At 40.6% G+C, this 20,296-nt stretch overlaps 1 protein-coding gene and 1 long non-coding RNA gene across 4 annotated transcripts in view; one reads left to right on the top strand and one right to left on the bottom strand.

Moving 5' to 3' along the window:
* The window catches only part of MAK (male germ cell associated kinase), a 58,718-nt gene extending 55,462 nt beyond the window's left edge, over positions 1–3,256 (bottom strand). The window contains exon 1 of one of the 3 annotated variants that reach the window (XM_072729148.1): positions 3,151–3,256. The gene's annotated coding sequence lies outside the window, so the exon portion shown is untranslated. The remainder of the gene's footprint in view (positions 1–3,150) is intronic. The other 2 variants (XM_072729150.1, XM_025999367.2) reach the window with 2 other exon arrangements.
* Positions 3,257–12,227: 8,971 nt separating this feature from the next.
* Positions 12,228–20,296, top strand: part of LOC112920464 (uncharacterized) — a 24,124-nt gene continuing 16,055 nt past the window's right edge. Inside the window, exon 1 of the long non-coding RNA XR_003235070.2 lies at positions 12,228–12,395. This is a non-coding gene — a long non-coding RNA (uncharacterized lncRNA). The remainder of the gene's footprint in view (positions 12,396–20,296) is intronic.

Raw genomic sequence — 20,296 nt, 5'->3', positions numbered from 1 at the left:
TATCTAATTAAGGACAAACACTGAGGGTCTGATAGGCAGGAAGTAATATAGGCAATTCTGGAAAAGGACTTATCGCATGAGAAGAAAATGAAAGAGGGAGCCGCCCAGGTAGGAACAGAAATGCAGAGTTGAGACGGTACAAGAAACAAAAGTCAAAATTTTACCCTGCAGTGAATTAACCTCCAAAAGTGGAATTACCTCTTTCTTCCACTATTAAGACCATTAACCACCGCCACCCCTAGTAATACTGGCACTACTACAGATCATTCACTCATTGATGACTTTCTGCAGTGGCCTGGAAACCCAACCACGTTTGGAGTGGAAATTGTAGAAACTTCATGCCAACCCTTACCAACCACTTTCCAAATTAACATTGGAAACACAGTTTGTTTTAAGTGAGGGTGGCTATAGCATAGGGTCTACTAATATTCAAGGAAGAATGCACAGGGAACACAGCCACTCTCAGCTTTATCAGTCAGTGGGTGGAGTGATGAAGATCATGGATATGACATAGATTTTAAAAAGGTCTGATTTGTGGCTCCTAGAGAATCTCTCCAGTTTAAGCCCTACCTAACCTAAAACAAGTTTACATACTATACTCCCAAACAAAAACTTTAGAAAATCGTCTTTTGAGTCATATTAATTACAAAACAGATAGTTTTCCAGGGTTAGAAGCCCTGCATCCTCCCTGAAAATATAGACAACGGCTTCATGTAAAGAGGCACAGATATCAAGGTGAAAAATTGTTGTTTTTTTTTAAATCATTATTTCCATGTATCTACTCACTGATGGCACATGATCAACTACTTTAATCGATGTACCATAGCAAGTCCTAAACTAATTACTAGTCAAAAGCAATAGATACAAGTTAAGAAAACACAGGCTGCCTAGGGGTCCCCAGTTCACTCACAGTAATATTTCTCTACAGGTTACGTTTGTTCTTCTTTGTTGATCTACAAATGATAAATTCTGCAAAATGGAGATGTATTGACATGATTTCTTATGTATGATAATATTTCCATCTATGCAGTTGACTCTGGAACATGGGTTTGAACTGTACATGTCCACTTATGTGCAGATTTTTTTCTGATAAATATCATATAATACTACTGTAAATGTATTTTCTTTCTGATTTTCTTAATAATAGGTTCTTTTGTCTCGCTTACTTTATTGGAAGAATACAGTACACAATACATATATGAAATATGTGTTACTTAACTGTTTATGTCATCAGTAAGGTTTCTAGTCGACAGTGGGCTATTAAGTTAGGTTTCTGCAGAATCAAAAATTATACTAGAATTTTTTATTGTGCAGAGGCTCACATGCCTAATCCCTGCATTGTTCAAGGGTCAACTATATATATATATATATATATATATATATTTGCATATGTGTGTGTGTGTGTATGCAACAAGACAGAACACAAGTAAATGTAATACAACTATGATCCTTAATTTAACAGAACTGTTAGGAACTTGAAATTTTCTATAATTAAGCTGCAATATTTAGTGACTTTCCTACAGCTAAACAAACCTTATATTTTGACTTAAGAGATTTAGAGGCTCAATTATAGACCAATATTAAATACCCTTATAACTTCTCTCCCATTACAGTTTTCTTATTTTTATCTAAGTGCACAATTATTGTGCATTTAAGTGCACAATTACTGTAAACTTAAGCTGTATTCTCGATAGCCTCTGCCAGCTAAAAGGGATTTAGGATTAAAGAAGATTAACACAGAGGGCAAATGGAGGGTAAAACTTGTGTCTGCCAATCCCTGAACAGATAACGTCTGGAAATCTTCAACTTTTCTTTGTAGAACCTACTGTAACGATATCACTCCATCGCTGGCGTTAACGTTTGTTTAAACATAATAATAATAATAATACGTCTTAAAAACCACTAAGTTGTGTGAAGAGCAAAATTAAAAAAAAAAAAAAAAAAGATCTCAAAGTAACCAAGACATATGTTTACAGAAATGAAAAGGAGAGCTTTACAAGGGGGTCAGCAAAGATTGCAGTATTTAAAAAAATAACAGCATTGTGCTTTGTGCTAATATTCACAAATCATTCCAAAATTAACCAACATAAAATAAAACACCCCAACGAAGAGATCAAACATCCTTGCCCAAGGCCAGCTTTGCACAGGCAGTTAAGTGGCCCCTTGGGGTGGGGGGAGAGGCAGTAGTTTCTCCCTTCCTCCAGGCTGCCCACCTAAGGAAAGGAAAGCCTGTGCCTCTACCATTACTTCGGCTCAAAGAAATTCGTTATCATTAGGGCAGATGGTCTGCTCATTCAAAGTGATTATTTAAACATAATTAATCTCTTCTAGAATTGAAATTCCAAAGCCCCTAAAATCGGTTTCGTTGTTCCCCACTTCCCTGCCCCTAAACTTAAAATGTCTTATCAGCGGTAGGAACGTTTCCATCACGCCCTCTCTCTCCTCTTCTCCGCAAGCCAGGGCCCTCCCGGTACCAGTCCCCTGGGCCGGGGCCCTGCAGGTGCGCCAGGCAGGGGGCGTCCCCGGGGGCTTGGCGGGACCCAGCCGGGCGCCCCCAGGCCACCCCGCGCCGCGATCCCGCTGGGAGTCCCCCGCGATGCACCGAGGACACCTCTACATCCAGCTTCTTTCTTTTCCCTCCTTTTTTATTCTGTGGTCGTTCTGAACTCAGTCCCGAGCTTCTCCCTCCAGAAAGTAGTTTCCCCTCCCGCCTGGGCAGCAGAGCGAGCGGCGGGGGCGGGGGCGGGGGATCCTAACCGAGAGGTCGGGACCCGGGACCCTCGGACTGAGGGATGCCCGCCGTCATCCTCCCAGAACCTACCCCACCCCATCCTTTAGGGGCGCAGGAAAGTGGTCCAGGGGACCCGGGGAGCCCGGCTCCAGCAGGCGCCGGCGGACCCTACCCCGCTCCCCGCTTCGCCTCCGCCCCGGGTCCTTCTCCCCGCCCCGCCCCCGTCCCCCTCCCCATCCCTCCCGGTCCCTCCCCCTACCGGAGTCCAGGCCCCTTCTCTCGGCGGAGGTTGGCCCCGGTAGGACGGGGCGCCCAGGTACATGCCGGGCGGGCCTCGCGGGACGGGCTCGGGCTGGGTCGGCCGAGGGTGGCGGCCCCGCGGCCCGCTCGGGATCCCCTGCCCCGCACCGGCCGCTTACCTCTTTCGCTCCCCTGTGAAGCTCTGGCGTCCTGTGTGTTCCGTCTCCTAGGAAACGGCGGGGGTGCGCTGGCGTCTGCGCTTCCGGCCCGCTTACACCCCGCCCACGGGGGCGTGGCCAACCGGACAGGCCCCGCCCCGTCTGCAGGCCCCGCCTCCCTGGGGCCCAGCTTCGTTAGCGCCTGCGCAGTCTCTGGTGCTCTCTGTGGGACTGGAGAAACTCTGGATTACCTTAACAATTTTTTTTTTTTTTTTTTTTTTTTTTGAGAAAGTTGGTTTGTTGGCCCTTTATTCTGATTTTGGTTTTGCTTGGATTCTTTCTTTTTTTTTTTTTTAAGATTTTATTTATTTATTCATGAGAGACAGAGAGAGAGGTAGAGACACAGGCAGAGGAGAAGCAGGCTCCATGCAGGGAGGCCCACGTGGGACTCCATCCTGGGTCTCCAGGATCGCACCCTGGGCTGAAGGTGGCCCTCAACCGCCGAGCCACCCAGGCTGCCCGCTTGGATTATTTCTACAAAAGATTCTGATTCGTTCCATCTGGTTTGCAGACTTGGATGGGCAGAAGAAAGATGTATGTTTGCCTGTACTTGTATTTGCTTATGCATGTCCCACCTGGGGGAAGACTGCTCTTGGGTTGCAGTCCCTTGTATTAGTCAACTCTTCGGGTATGTTTTACCTCCTAGGCCACACTTCTTCTTTTTTTTTTTTTTATAAATTTATTTTTTATTGGTGTTCAATTTGCCAACATACAGAGTAACACCCAGTGCTCATCCCGTCAAGTGATAGGCCGCACTTCTAAGTTTCTTTTCATTTATTCATTCAGAGAACCTACTCAGTACAGGCTAGAGTGTTACTGGTAATTATTCCAAGATAAACTAATGTGTTTGTGTAAATAAATGAGTGAGTAGTAACTAGCCTAGAGTTGTGAGAGGAGGACAAACTTGTATCACTGACAAAAAAATGTCCAGATTGGCTAGTAAGAAGGGTCCATGAATCAGAAGCATGAGAGATGAGGCAGTGATGTATCCATTTAGTATTATCTATGAGGTGTCAGCCCTGGGCTTGGTACTAGAGTAATGCCAAAGTAAACGAGACAGATTTGGGGCTCATGGCCCCCCTCTTGCAGGTTAAAGGAAAATAGGCAGAAAAATAAAAAGCTTTTAAAGTGCAATCATGGAGGGCTTATACGCCCAGTTAGGAAGCCTAGGACTTACCATGCATTAATGGGGGAGTCAATGAAGGATTATCCAAAGAGGAGTGATGTGTTCATATCTACATTTCAGAAAGATCACAAAAGCAGTAGTGGATAGGGCAAATTTCAGCAGTGAGTCTGAAGGCAAAAGAAAGAAAAGCAGGTGATGGCAACTGACCAGGAAGAAAGGGTGATCTGACTGCGGCAGTCAGGATGGAAACTGAAGAGAAACGGGACAGAATTTAAGGGATATTTAGGAGTTAAAACTGACTGGCCCATCTGGCTTAGGTGAGTAGTAGACAGTGTTTTCCAAAACTAAGTCGAGAAATACTGGAGGAGAAGCAAGATTTGCGGGTGAAATAGGGGAGAGATCAAAGGCCAGTTTTGAAAATTTTGAGTGAGGAAAATCCAAATGGAAGTTATGAGAGGGTAATTTAAAACAGATTTGTAACTTAGGGATGGAAGAGCTGGAAATACTGGAACTATAGCTGAAGTCTAAGGATGTGGACGAGATAAACTAAGAAAGGAGAACTGGGATTCTGGAAAACTCTTTAAATACTTTAAAGGGTGAGGAAGAAAAATGGAGATGTGTGAGAGAGAAAGACTGAAAAAGAAAATTCAGAGAAGTAGCAGAAGAGTCTTGGGGGAAAAATGATATTTCAGAATGAAAAAGGTAAGTTAAAAAAAGAAAAAGAAGCAAGGAGGAAAACAAGAAACGGATATGATGGTAGACTAGATCCTCTGAAGAGTCCTCCTGATTTGAAGCAACGTCATCATGCTTAAGGCACAGGTTTTAATCTCGTTGTTTCGATAGGAAGAACAGAAGATCTCCAAGCACTCCCAACTCCTCTAAGAGGTACCTGCTACTCGAGTAGCAACAGTAAACATATTGGAAAGGCAAACCTGGCCTAAAGGCAAATCCATCTTTGGCATAGCAAGAAGACGAAACCCTGGAGCAGTGGCCGTATCGCTGAGCTGAACCAGAGACTAGAAAATTAAGCAGAGAAACTGGGGAGGGGCCAAAGTGGAGAAAGCATGTTCAATTTAGGCACCCAGGTTTTTCACAGAATTCTGGCTAATAACCACATGAAAAATGAGCCCCCTCAAATGACAAGTAGCAGAAAAAGCAAAACCTATTTTTAAACAGCATAATAGGATCAAAGAAAGAGTTGGGGAACTGGCACAAAATCTGCAGAAATCACTCAGAATGTAGAAGAAAGAGTTGAGATAGGAGATGTTAGTGATGGACTAAGAGATATGATGGAAAGAATAAGAAAGTCTAATACATAACTAAATAAATTCTAAGAAGTAGAGAATAAAGAGATCAGAGGAGAAGCAATTTTTGCAAAATCATGGCTGAGTACTTTCTACAATCAAAGATACGAATCCACAGATAAAGAAGGCATAACAAATGCCAAGCAGGGCAATTAAGATAGTCACACTGAGACACAAAGTAACAAAATTGCAGAATGTCAAAGACAAAGGAAACTTAAAAGCAGCCTGGGAGAAAAGAGAAATGACCTTCCTAGAAAGGAAGAGCAACTTGAGTGACCACAGACCTGTTCATATTAGAAATGAAAGCTGGAAGGTCAGATGAAAATTACCCCTCAAGGGGCACCTGGGTGGCTCAGTTGGTTGTGTCTGGTTCTTGATTTCCGCTTAGTCATGATCTCAGGGTCGTGAGATCAAGCCCTGCATTGGGCTCCACACTCAGCAGGGAGTTTGCCTGAGATTCTCTCTCTGCCTCTGCCTCTCCCCCTGCTTGTGCTCTCGCTCGCTTTCTAAATTTAAATAAGTAAATCTTAAAAAAAGTTCCCCCTCAAATGAAAATAAAAATAATGAACACTTTCATTCAAAGTAATGAAACGAAATAACTGTCACATTAGAATTGTACGTAAGAAAACTATTTCTCAAGAGCAGTAGCAAATAGACACATTTTCTGGTGATAAAAAATAAAAATGAGATCTTTAATAATAGACCTACTCTGAACGGACTTATAGAAACCGTACTTTGGGAAGAAGGACAGTAATCACAAAAGGAAGGGCTGAGCTGGAAAAAGATAGTGTGGGCAAAGAAACTGATACATGTATAAATGTAAAACTATTCTCAGTGTAAAATAACAGTTATTAATAATTGTTATTAATAATAATTTATGGAGTTAATAATATGAACCACAATACAGGTTTCCCCTGCTATCCAAAAGTAGAGTGTTCCTATGAAAACTTCTGTAAGCCAAAATGGCATAAAGCAATGAAACAATTACCATTAATTTGTATGGAAAAATTTGTAAGCATTCCCAGACCCAAAAAGTAGCCTTCTTAGTTAGGCTTTTCTGATACTTAGGACACAGCTTGCTAACAGAATAAGATGTATTCACTAGAATTGTTGTTTAGAATTTGTTGATGACCTCGGGGATGAAAATTTCAATACGGACAGATGGTTTGGTTGAAGGTATATAGACTTTTGTTTTAATCCCTCTACCTCCTCTTACTGACTATGGTTATTATTTTTCTCTAGGCAAAGTACTCAGTATCTCTGATACTCCATGTTCTTTTCTGTGAAATGGTCTAATGATGCATAACTTTGGAAGTTGCTAGAGGAACTGAAATACTGACCATCTCCTGCTAGGCAGTCCTTCATATCTATCCTGATCCTTAACAATTAACATCATCATCATTGTTAATTATTCATTCATTTATTATTTTAATGAAATAGAGGTGAGACTGAGGTGGGTTGGGTAGTATACGAGGTACGAGGAGTTGAAAATAGTTTTCCCATGAAGAAAGGGAAAAGGGGTGAATTGGTCAATAAAGGGGAGAAAAGAGACTTTTTTCAACAAGGAAGATTTCAGGATGTTTAGAAGATTGGAGGCAAAACTGGTAGTGAGAAAGCAGAGAGACATAAGAGGAGGATGAATAAATAAGCAAGAATCTGAAGTAGGGAATGGGGCTGTGGAGATGGACTAGGGCTGCAGGGAGAATTAGCCTCAGACAGGAGAACAATAACTCCTTCTGAAAGAAGTACTTATTATGGTCCTGATTGTGTTTGCATTTTATAAATTCAGAGTGGTGCGGTCCATAAAGTTGTGCCCCGTTTCCTATTGAAGCATCATGAGTGGTGTCATTTCCTCCTTGTGTGTCTGTCTACATCTATGTGCTATTTTCTGAGAGGTTAAAGGGAAAATAAAGCTATCCATCTGCAGTCTAATTACTTAACAAGACCTCAGTGAGCACATACTATGTCTTATTAGACTCTGTTGTAGGTGCTGGGGAATAGGATATTGAACAAGACTCCAAGAAGCCTACTCCCAAAGTCCTGTCAAGGACAAACACCTAAGGCAAGACCTGGAGGACAGAAGGAGACCATCAAATAAAGACCAGGGGGAAGGGTATGGCAAAGGAAAGGACGGGATGGGCACCTGCCAGAGGGGGAGAATGCTATGGGACGAGTTTGGAAAAGGAGGCAAGATCCTTGTGACCCAGGGCCTTGTGGGTCTGGAGAAGAGTTTCAGTTTTGTTTTGCGTGTCATAAGACAAATTCATTTTGCAGGGAATTAAGTAGGGTGTGATAGAATCAGATTTACATTTTAAGCACCAGCTCCCCGACCCCTTGAGACTATCACTGTCCTAATTCAAGCCGACCCCTGTCAAGTGATCCTCTTAAAACACAAGACGGGTTTCATTACTTTGCTTAAAACCCTGCAACAGCTCTTGTCTCTGTTGTGTGGTCCTTTTCATGACCCCTAAAGCCTGTAATGTTTATCTGGCCACCTTTTTTTGTTCAGGGTGACCTCGTGTCTTACTAGTCTCCCTCTGTTCTGCTTCAGCTACGCAGGCCTTCTCACTGTTGCTTATAGTGCTCCTGCCTCTGGACACTGCTCTAGCTTTTCCCCTGCTCCAAATGCTCATCCTGCAGATAACTGTGGCTCAGTCCCCTACTTCCTTTTAGTCTTTGTTTAAAAAATCACTTTCTCAGTAAAGTCTTCCCTGACCCTCCAAACTACCCACAACCTTCATACTTTATGCACACCCCTTTGCTTTATTTATTTATTTATTTATTTATTTATTTATTTATTTAGCATTTTCTCACCATTTATTATAGCCTATATGTTACTGGTTTATGCTGTTTTCTTTCTGCCTCCCCTCCTGGAACAGAAGCTCCCTGAAGACAGAGGTTTATGCATTTGGTCACCAATCTATTTGTCTCTTGACCTGACACACACTAGGTGCTCAATAGATGTTTGTTGATTGAGTAAATGGATGTTTCCACTGGCTGTTCTCTGGAGAATGAATTGTAGGAGGACAAGTGGCGAGGAGGGAGGCTGGCCAGGAGACATTTGCAGTCCCCTGGGTAAGAGATGATGGTAGGATGGAAAAGTTTAACAGCAGTAGAGACAGGGAGGCATTGCAGTGTCCAATCACAAAGTGATCCATCCATTGATTGATTGGTTCAGTGGATCCACTGAAACCTTAGCAATCTTAGAAATGCAAGTCTTGGATTGTCCTCTGATGCAACTCACTACCTCCTCTAATCTCAGTTTGGGATGGTTTTGATGGTTTACACTGTCCTTTTACTGAATGGCAACATGTTACTTTGTAAGTTCCTGACCAGACTCTAAATTTTACTCTGTATGATCTGCAGTGGGGTCCCTTGTTTTTGCCTGTCTAGCATTTGCCTCTCCCTGTCAGGAGGTATCTTTGGGGAGACACCTCTGACTCCTGTCTAGGTGGTTCAGTTTCAGGGATGGCACATCAGCCACTCAGTCTCAGTGATTGGATTATGTAGATGGGCACAGGATTGTGAGTCATGGGGGAAAGGTGCTCCTTTTCTGCTGCAGATCCTTAGCGTAAAATGACGGTCCAGACTGGCTGGGGGCCAGCCTTGCAACATGTCCTTGCTGAGGACGAACACAGCACAATGCAGGGCTGCGAGGGCATGAGACTTTCCAGGCAACAGCATTTGAGCACCTGCAGAGAGCCATGCCTGAATCTATTCTTGGTCTTTTCAACTGGAAGAGCTGGAACATTCCTCATATTGCTTGGTTGTTTGATTTTTCCTTTCCACTAACAACTGCAAGTGTTCCTGACTTATACGGGACCATAGGGAAGACTTTTTTCTCTCACATGTTAACCTTTCCCATATTTGAAGTTTAGCTGTCCCGTATTTCCATGCCTCCCCCTGGCACCCCAGAATACAGGATGTAGGGTCATCCAGTCAGTCAGTCCAGCTCCCCTATTCTTCCCTCAGTCTCAATGCCAGATATGTGGCCCTGAAGTTCAGTTAATGACTGGTGGATCAGAACATTCCTGATTCAATACACTTTTTACCATACTGTCCTCTATAACTTTTTTCTCAGCTCCCAACTCTGAGCCAGCTAATGTCAAATGAGTTGGATTTCAATTAAATTATTTTCTAAAGAAATTTGTTGACTATATAAGATCATGGTCAGATTTTAGATAAACTCAAAGCAAATTTTGCATAGTCATAATTTTAAGAATGATTCTACTTGCTTTAGTTTTCTTTATAGCACCTACCACTCTATAATATACTATATAATTAATTATTAATTTTGTTTATTATTTGTTTTCCCCTTCATCCCCACCAGATTATAATCTTCACAGGGCAGGTGTTTCATGTGATTTGTTCATTGTTGTTCTACGACATCTAGAAGAGTGCCTGGCACATAGTATGTGCTTAATAAACATTTGTTAAATGAATGAATGATACAGATTCTGTCTTTTAGCAGCTCATGTTCTAGAAAAAGAATTTATATTTTTCTGGGGGAATATACAGGTTAGTAAGTGCTATATCTTTTAGGTTTGATTCACTTATGTTTTTATAGAGATACATATATTTTTTAAAGATTTTATTTATTCATGAGAGACACACAGAGAGAGGTAGAGACCTGGGCAGAGGGAGAAAGAAGCAGGCTCCATGCAGGGAGCCCGATGTGGGACTGGATCCCAGGACCCCAGGATCATGACCTGAGCCAAAGGCAGACACTATAACTGAGCCACCCAGGCGCCCTATAGAGATATTTTTAACAAATTGCTTCTTGGATTTGTTTTTTTGAGCAACTTCTTTGCATTAGAAGCACTTAAAATTTTATTTTAAAAAATTAACATTTTAAAAAATTAACATTTATTCTTACTTTTTAAAATATAAACCAATTGGGGGATCCCTGGGTGGCGCAGCGGTTTGGCGCCTGCCTTTGGCCCAGGGCGCGATCCTGGAGACCCGGGATCGAATCCCACATCGGGCTCCCGGTGCATGGAGTCTGCTTCTCCCTCTGCCTATGTCTCTGCCTCTCTCTCTCTCTCTCTCTCTCTCTCTGTGACTATCATAAATAAATTTTAAAAAATTAAAAAAAATGTAAACCAATTGGAAAACACAGGCAAGTTTAAAAGGAGAAAATAAATACAACTTTCCTGTGTTTACAGTTTAATATTTTGCTGGATTCCTTTCCACTTTATTTTCTAAGCTAAAATTTTATTATAAAATAAAAACTGGTATCACTGAAAAAACCAGTTCCTTAAACAAAGAGCTTCTACTTGAAACAAAGAAAATAACTCTCTATCACCAGGTAAGTAGATTAAGTAGAAAGCAAGAGTATGTGTGGTTATGTTGTATTTTTGGTTTTGTTGTTGTTGTTTTTGTGGGTTTGGTTTGGTTTATTTTGGATGTGTTGGTTTTTAACAGTGTTCACAGCTTGTAGCTTTTTACCAGAGCAAGGGTATCAGTGTCACTCAATGATACACAGCAGCATCTTGGTCCACTGCCTCCCAGTTCTGGGGCCCTTTGCACCTTCCTCAGAAAGATCCAGAGGCTTCTAGAGAGGGCCCATATGTAGGAGACCAAAAGGTATTAAATGCAAAACACTTTATTGGAGTTTCAGGCACAAAACATCCCTGCGGGGGACTAGAACTGGCTGGAAGGGCCACAGGGCAGGGATGGGAACCTGAGATCTGGTCTATCTGTCAAGAAGCAGCCACATCACTGCACTATGTTTAAACAGACTCTTCAGTTCACTTCATTTCTTTCACAAGTAAGTCTATAGAGTGTCCTGCTTGGGAGGAAGTAATAAATTATCTCCCCTCAAGTCTGTTTGCTTCTGTCAAATGGATTTGTGGAGCAGATCTTTATCAATATGTTTCTAGGTCCAGCAACTTTGTTTATATGTTGTATTCACTGACTGAGAGGATTTTACTGTAAGATGATATATCATCAAGTTCTTGTCCTAAATGGAGTTTAAAACCTCTGAGATAGAATTTTAAAAATACTAGTGGGACATCATCAGGATGAGTGACTATTAAAATTGCAAATCCCATTCCCACCTTTTCTGATTTCTTAAAATGCACACTTCATGATTTGTGTTGCATCTGGGGGAGATTATGTTTTAAAAAAATCTTAGCAAATCATTGAAGTTTTTTTTTTTAGGCACAGGAGGCAAAGTTAAGCTTCATATTATAAGAACACCACACGCCAATCTTTGATTGGTCGGCATAGTTTTTAATCAGCTTCCTGCATAGATTTTAGAGGTATTTATTTTGATGCATGTTTACTGAAGTTTCAAGACTCACGGGGTTTTGATAGAAACGAGCTTTATTTAGTTATAAAGTAAAAGTTAGACTTAGCCCAAACCATTTGGTATTTTAACAACTCATGCTTATTGTTTGTTTGCTTGTGAACAGTCCTTACAAAGCCTAAATCCTGGGTGAATCAAGAAAAGTAAAGTAGTTCTTCCAGAGGAAAAATGTTCACCCATTCAAGTAAAACTATAATCGCAAAGACTTAGCTGTTAAGGAGCAGAAAGCTGACTCAGGCTGCCAAACTCAGATGAAGTTCAGCAATCAGCTATTTCGAGGGACCCCAGAAAGTGGCTGGGGTGGGGCTGAAGATAGGAGGACTGGCTGAAAATCCATAAAAGAAACAGACTCTCAGATCTTGTTCTCTCACTCCCAACCAGAGGCTGCCCTCCCTCGGACAAAAGAAGGCCGGACACAGGACCCGCTAAAATAGGAACGTTTAGGGAGCTACTTGCATTCTGAGTGGTGAGACCCCAGGTCACTTTCTCTGCTTGGCTTCCAGAAAGATGGCTCTGGCTTATGCCATAGGTAATAGATGAGAACATTACTCTCTGGGGAAGTGGATTGGAACAAGAAGAAATCCTGCAGATACTGATAGTTAAGTCCCCCTAATTTCACAAGTGCCACCCCAAAAAGGAATGTGAGACGCCAGGGAATTCTGTGACTCAGACGAAACGAAAGCAACACAGGGAACATTAAAAGAGAAAACAAGCAGAGCAAACCAAAACAATAACTAATATTCTCCAAGACACAAATGGGAAATGTTATATCTATGAAACAAAGATGATCCTATAAAAAGCAATATTCAGAAAACAGAGAAGAACTCTTAGAATATAACACTAGAACTCTTGGAATATAACACTTTTTCAAGCAAAAGAAATGAAATCCAGGGGTGCCTGGGTGGCTCAGTAGGTTGAGCTTCAGACTCCTGGTTTTGGCTCAGGTCATGATGTTATGTGTTGCGAGATCCAGCCCCTGTTGGGCTCAGCGCTCAGCGGGGAATCTGCTGGAAATTCCCTCCCTCTACCCCTCCCCGCACATGTGCTTGCACATGTGCTCTCTCTCTCTCTCTTAAATAAATGAAAATGAAGCTTTAAAAAACAGTTGGCCATTTTACTGGCTGCAAAATCTTTCATTTAGTTTAATTTACATTTCCCTGATGACGAACAATGTTAACATCTTTCCATGTTAGCCATTCATATGCTTTCTTTCGCGATGCACTTGCTCCAGTTTCTTGGCAATTTTTTTTTACTGTGTTGTTTGTCCTGTTGATTAGCTTGAGTTCTCTATGTAGCCTGCATATAAGTTCTTTGTCAGATACATGTTTTGCAAATATTTTCTCCTTGTGTCTTGCTTTTTCATTTTCTCAACAGTGTCTTTTGAGGAGATGAGGTTTTAGATTTTGATGTCCTATTTATCATTTTTTTCGTTAATAGCTAGTGGTTTTTGTGTTTTAAGAAATCTTTACTTACCACAAAGTCACAGAGATATTCTCCTGTGTTTTCTTCTTGAAGCTTCATCATTTTAGCTTTTACGTTTAGGTCTGTACTGCATCACAAATTAATTTTCATGTGCAGTGTGATGTAGGGGTTCAGGTCATTTTTTCCCCAGGTAGATACCTAGTGTACATTAATTTTTAAAATGTTAAATCAAACTAAGCTGGGATAAACCTCACTTTTTACATATAAATATATTTATATAAATATAAAAGTATATATTATAATAAATATTTACATATTATATTTATATATTTTTAAACATATATTTATATTTACATAAATATGTTTTACATATTTCTGGATTCAATTTAATAATATTTGGGGAAGGATTTTTCAGTTGTGTTTATGAGGGATATTGGTCTACAATTTCCTTCTTGCAGTGTTTTGTCAAATTATCATATTGTGGCTGTGCTAGACTCATGAACATAGTTAGGGGCTATTCCCTCCTCTGATTTCTTGAAAGCATTGGAGTAGACTGATTTGATTTCTTCTTCAGATGTTGGATAGCCTTCAACAGTGAAATTGTTGAGGCCTGAGGTTTTCTTTGTGGGAAGGTTTCTAATTACAAGTTCATCTTTTGAAATAAACATAGAAGGGTTCATAAATTTTATTTCTCTTTGTATTAGTTTTAGTAAGTTTGTTTTTCAAGAAATTTTCTCATTTCATCCCAATCGTCAGATTTCCTGGCTTTCAGTTGTTCATATTTTTCCTTACTATCCTCTTGATGCCTGTAGGATGTATCTTTATTGTGGTTCTATTTTTTCTAAACATTTCTACAGGATATAGAATTCTGGATTGACACAGTTTTTGTTTTTGCAGAATTTTGATGATGTTATTCTGTCCTCTATTATTTCTGAGGAGATGCCAAAAATTATGTTTATCTTTTCCCCTCATTTTTTGTCTGAGGATTTTTAAGATCTTTATTTTTAATTTTCCAGCTGTTTCACAGTCTGGTTTTCTTCTTATTATCCTTTCTGAGATTCACCAAGCTTTTTGAATCTGTCTGTGGATGGTTTTCACCCATTCTGGGAAGCTTAATGGACTGTTGATTTTTGTTTTATGCAGTCATTTCCTTGCTGACCTTGAAGTTGTGCGTGCTTGGTATTACGCTTTTAAAGATGAGTTTAATTTAGTTTTGCTGTTAGTTTTGGGGTAAATTCTTTAGAACTAGGATATAACCTTTGGGGTAAATTCTTTAGAACTAGGATATAACCTTTACTCTTTGTGGCCCTTCTAGGGTTTTGGCAGGAAGCCTGCAGTGTTTACCAGACCCTTGTAGTTTGGTGAGATGCAAACTCCAAATTTGGTCTCCCATGCAGTGGCAGCAGCAGATTCATTGCTCTGGTCTTGCAACTTTCCAGCTGTTGCTTTACGTTGGTCTACTTGGCATCTCATCTAGGCAAGCACAATTCAGGGTTCAGGCAAGAATTTAATGTGAATTTATTCACAGACTTAAGACATTGTCTCTGTGGCTTTTTATTTTCCAATACTCCGCCCTCTCCTTCCAGCTGCTTTGCCTGTCCCACACTCCATCCTCTGACAAGCCAAAGACACTGCAATGTCTGCTCTGGTTCTAGCCGCTCCTCCTCGTGTGGGCTAGGGCATGCACTCAGCAGAGGAGCTCTGCTGCAGAGCTGCAGTCAGTGTGGTTCCTTTCTTTCTCGCAAGGGTCAAATGCCCTCCAATGTTTACCTAAAGTTGGTGACTTTCCAGAACCTTCAAGTAATTAAACTTTATATTTTCCCAGAGTTTAGAACTGTTACCTGAAAGAGAATGAGTCCAACACAAGTCACTCCACCATTTTCAGAACAAAAAAATTCAAGAATTTACTTTTAAGTATCAATACTTCAAAAATTTCAAAGCAATATTATATTTTCTGACTCCCAAATATTTCTGTTCATATTTTTATGAATTGACATGTGGCAAAATATGTACTTAAAAAAACATTTTATTTATTCAAGAGAGACACAGAGAGGCAGACATAGGCAGAGAAGAAGCAGGCTCCCTGTGGGAGCCTGATGCGGGACTCGATCCCAGGACCCTGGAACCATGACCTGAGCCAAAGGCAGATGCTCATCCACTGAGCCCCACAAAATATGTATTCCAATTCTCACATAAATCAAGATTTCAGTGATTTAATAGAATCGTTATTCTTGGAATTCCCTCATATACTCCCATCCTTGTGTTTTACATTTTTGTTTCAGCCTCAAATAATTGTTTTTTAAGTGCTTAAATCTTAGTGGAGGTTTCTTTCAATTCTTTTTAAGGGATAGAATGCTCAAAAGTCTGTATATTTTTAACTACCAGCATATTTCTTATCAAAGACTGGCAGTATATCCTTCAGTACATGATCACTATCAAGACCTTGGCTGATCTAGCAGCTTCATGCTTCTTTAAGACTGTACATTTCACATTTGAGCTGTTCAATCCTAAGAAGATAAGCATTCTTGAAGAGGATGGCATTACATGGCCTTCTCAGGACTTGCAATTGATAATACTTTGCAAGCCTAAAGGTAATTATGAACCTCTGCACTTCTTAGTATTTAAGATCAGCAATAAAGTAGTTGAGAAGTAGAACAAGAAAAACTTAACTCTTGCATATGCCCTATATTCCAGAAAGAAAAAAAATATGTTCTCTAAAATATATATCTTTTCAAAAGTATATTTGGTGCCAACAGAGGAGTTAGTGGGGGCAATGATTGCTATGTGTTATATTCATGAGTAATGGCTAGGTAGCAATGCTGTACATTGGAAGAGCATTTCACAGTCTGTGGATTCCAAGTATCATTATTTGCCAGTGATTCTGAAATGTGTGTCTCCAGCCTGTGTCTTCATACTGAACTCTAGGCTCATATGCCCAACTGCCTATTCAATGCTTCACATAGAAATCTAATAGTTTGAACTTAACATGTTCAAAACTGAGCTCCTGATACTCTCTCCTTCCACCATTTCCCCAAAGTGCTCCTCCATCAGCCTTCCCCATCTCAGCTAATGTCAGACTAAATATTTAGTGTATCATCTTTTGAATCTTCTCTCTTTTGCTCTTCACATTAGCAAAATCCACAGGCTTGGGGCAGCCCGGGTGGCTTAGCGGTTTAGCGCCTGCCTTTGGCCCAGGGCGTGATCCTGGAGACCCAGGATCGAGTCCCACGTTGGGCTCCCTGCATGGAGCCTGCTTCTCCCTCCGCCTGTGTCTCTGCCTCTCTCTCTCTCTCTCTCTCTCACACACACACACACACATGAATAAAAAATTTAAAATCTTAAAAAAAAATCCACAGGCTTTACCTTTGTGATTCGCCCTGAACTTGACCATGTCTTACCACCCCTTCAGCCCGTAACTCTGGCCCATACCAACATCATCTCTCACCCATATCATTGTAATAACCTTCCTCTCTGTTTCTACGCTTACCCTTCCTCAAGATTAAGACCTTGTGCTCAAAACCCTCCAATGTTTTCCTATGCCAATCTTATGTCATAGTTCTTATTAAGATCTAAAGGCTCTACCCTACCTGTACTAGTCTCCCCTTACTTATCCAAGTACAGCAAACTGGCTGTTCCAAACATGCCAAACACTGGCTCTTCTCTGTGCTGGAATGCTCTTATCCCGTTTATCTACATGGCCAGCTTTTGCATTTTCTTCAGATTTTAACCCAAAGGGCTCATTCTTAGTGGCCTCTCCATCTAAATGTGCATACCTCCTACTAGCGCATCCCCTATCTGCTCTGTTTCCTTACCTAGCAGTTATCACTATATGCCATACTATCTATTTCCTTATTGAGCTGCTGTGTATCACCAATCTCCATTACTGGAATGTAAACTCATCAAGGGCAGAGCTTTGAGCTAGTTGTCCTCTGCTCTATGTCCAGTGTCAAGGCAATGTCGAGCACACAGTAGGAGCTCCAAACATATTTGTTGAATGAATATGCATAGCATTGCCACAGCTGATCCTTACAATTCTATTTCCATTTTACTGATGCAGAAAGTACATTCAAGGTGATTACAGGACTTAGTCTAAGGCACATAGCTAACTTTAAAGACAATTATTATATATAGCTTTTTTTTTTAAATCTAGATTCACAGGTATTTCCATGGCACTACACTACTCCATCCCAAATTCGAGACCAGTATATTCCTGAATCATCTGAATCCAATGAGGAAATGTAGATGTTGTTTTTGTAAACCAATAAAAGAAGGAGTTTTAGATGTCTCTATTTCCATATTATTATACTTCCTCTGAACTAGTAACATATTTTTAAATAATTGAGATGATATTTATATAATATAAATTAGCCATTTTAAAGTGAATAATTCAGTGGCATCTAATACACTCATAGTGTCGTGCAACCACCCTCTCTAAAATACAAGATTTTAATCCTTTCTTCCCCTCCTTCCTTCTGTGGTTCCTTCCTTCATCCCTTTCTTCCCTTCCCCCTCCTTCTTTCCTTGTCTCCTCTCTCTCTCTCTTTTTTAGATTGTGCTATGACAAATGTAGAGCATAAAGTCAGAAGAAAACTTAGAGAACCCAAATTCTTTTCTGTGAATCAGTTTCTTCTGATTAAATAACACTGTTATTTTTTTTCTACCATGTTCACTGGACTATCGCTAGCCTCTAGTACTCTTAGGGCATTAGAAAAAAAATCATATAAATAGCACAGTGACATAAGCATTTTTGATGTGTGGTTAGTTATTACTATTCACAGCAACTTCATGATGCTTATATTACACTTCTTCATAAAATTTAGTTCACATTATCGAGTGTCTGCTCGATAGTCTGCAGGCTTTCTGTAAAACTTTAATTTTAGATTCAGAAAGTCTATTTTTGTAATTTAATTAATTATAAATTTTATAACATATTGATATTTTATATAAATACTATCTATTCTTGTGAGTTTGTCTCAGGAACATGCCATGCTCTGTCCTGTTTTATGACCTCGCAGGGGCTCACTTTTCCCAAAGTCTCTCTCTGTCCTCCATCTGTCAAATTTTCTCCACACTCCAAGGCCCAGGTTTCCTTCTTCTTTGAGCTTCTTACCAGCAACTCAAAGTGTCACTGATTTTCTTGCCACTCTGATTTTCTGCTACTGCTCTTATTGTCTGCACTACATGATTGATCACTCAGTTACATTCTGTTCTGTCTTGCTCATTATCATTTCATCACTGGCTACTCTGGGGCCCCATTGCCTTTTCCATCAACAGAGAGGGTGAGACTAGATGTCCTTGAAACTTTCTTCCTGCTCTGAAAATTCTGCTTATAAGTAAAGTTTTTTTTTTCTTGGATTATAAACTTCTTGAGATAGATACATATGTTTTAAAATTCCACAATGTATTGTGTTCAGTACAGACAGGGATTTCTTAAATTTCTAGCCACTATAAAGATTCATGTTTCTGTGTATTTAGAAGTGTGGTACGACTCGTAGAAATGGTAGTGATCCATTAGGTCAAACTAGTAGAGTTATAATGTTCAGGTCTCCGAAGTGGCAGTCTTGCTACTTGTTCTGCTTACAACATGCCCAGAATAATGTGTTCCACTGTGGCAGGCTTGCCTTAGGAGAGCGATCTTTAATCTGGTTAAGAACAAATTAGGGTAGACTCTGGAAACCATAATGTAGGAGGTATTGAAGGCATTTAGCCTGGATAGGAAATGATTAATAGGAGCCAAAAATACTGTGTCCAAATGCTTAAAGATATAGAATGAGGTCTCCCTCTGCCTGTGTCTCTGCCTCTCTCTCTCTCTCTCTCTCTCTCTCTCTCTCTGTCTCTCATGAATAAATAAATAAAATCTTAAAAAAAAAAGATACAGAATGAGGCAAGAATTATTTTGGGTGGTCCAAAAGATATATCTAGGACAAATGGATGGCTTTTCATGCAGAGGCGATTTCAGCTTAGTATAAGTCACAATACGTTCATAAGTTTCTTATAAGTTAGCTATTATTTAACATTAGAATGAGTTATGTGTCTCATTGGCTCTATCGATCAGTTGTATGGCTATTGACTCAATGTCCGCTCTATGCCAGCACTGTTTTGGACATGAGCAAATGGTAAATGAGATAGTCGGGGACCTGCTGTAATAGACCATACATTCTGGTGGGACAGAGAATACAATAGGGAAAAACAAACAAAAACTCCACTATTAATATAAAATGTCCACGAAGAAAATGAAACAGAGCATGGTGATAGAAAGAAGGGAGGTGGAAAGGGAGCTGGATAAGAGTAGATGGTCATGGAAGCCCCTGTGAAGATGACTCTCGAGCTGAAATGGAAATGACTGAAAGAACCAGCCATGTAAGTATCTCAGGGAAGGACATTCCAGGCTGTTGGTACAACAAGGGGGGATGTTGGAGAGCCCTCAGCCAATGACCCTTTGATGGTTCAAATGCATGTGTCCACCAGGCTAAGCTCTGATGCCCAGTTGTTTAGTCAAACACTAACCTGGATGTGCTGTGAAGGTAGTTTGTAGATGTGATTAACATCCGTAATGAGTTGACCTGAAAAGAGATTACCCTCCGAAAGTGGGTTATTCATCTAATAAGTTGAACACCTTAAGAGCAAGAAGTTTCTCTGAGAAGAAATTTTTTTAAGAGTTTTATTTATTTATTCATGAGAGACACACAGAAAGAGGCAGAGACACAGGCAGAGGCAGAAGCAGGCTCCCTGCGGGGAACCCTTTGTGGGGCTCCATCCCAGGACTCCGGGATCATGACCTGAGCTGAAGGCAGACGCTCAGCTGCTAAGCCACCCAGGCGTCCCAGAAGAAGGAATTCTACTTCAAGACTACTGAGGTAGAATCAAATCCTGCTGAGGGTCCAGCCTGCCAGCCTACTCGACAGGTTTCAGACTTGCCAGCCCCTACGTTGCACAAGGCAATTC

The sequence above is a fragment of the Vulpes vulpes genome, chromosome 12 (genome assembly GCF_048418805.1).
Source record: "Vulpes vulpes isolate BD-2025 chromosome 12, VulVul3, whole genome shotgun sequence".
Classification (NCBI taxonomy): domain Eukaryota; kingdom Metazoa; phylum Chordata; class Mammalia; order Carnivora; family Canidae; genus Vulpes; species Vulpes vulpes.
The sequence above is the reverse complement of the archived record's forward strand: the minus strand, read 5'-3'. Positions and strand labels throughout refer to the sequence as shown.